A 443-nucleotide genomic window follows, 5' to 3' on the forward strand; every position below is an offset into this window, starting at 1 on the left:
ACATTATATATAACTAGAAATTTGCCTAGAGAAATAAAGGAACAAATATTACATAAATTAATTGTAGGATTTATCAAATATAGACGTACATATGAAATAATTTGCGAAATATTTGAAAATGAATTGTATCATAGAGAAATATATGAATCATCATAAAAATATAATGAAAAAAACTAAAAATATTTTAGAAAGGAAGTTAGAAAAAATAAGATTAATAAATAATAAAATTTTAGATGAATTATTAATACCTGGAGAAATAACTAAAACTCAAGAAAAACAGATATTAAAATTAAAACAAGAAAGATATAAAGAAAAAGCAAGATATTATGAAAAATTAAAAGAAGTGACAAGAATTGAAATTATAAAACAAAAGTATGATAAAATGATAAAAGAATGTAAAAATGCTGAGTGTGTAGTATTTTATTATTGTCAATCAAAAAATA

Source organism: Olea europaea, unplaced genomic scaffold (genome assembly GCF_002742605.1).
Source record: "Olea europaea var. sylvestris unplaced genomic scaffold, O_europaea_v1 scaffold2237, whole genome shotgun sequence".
NCBI lineage: Eukaryota > Viridiplantae > Streptophyta > Magnoliopsida > Lamiales > Oleaceae > Olea > Olea europaea.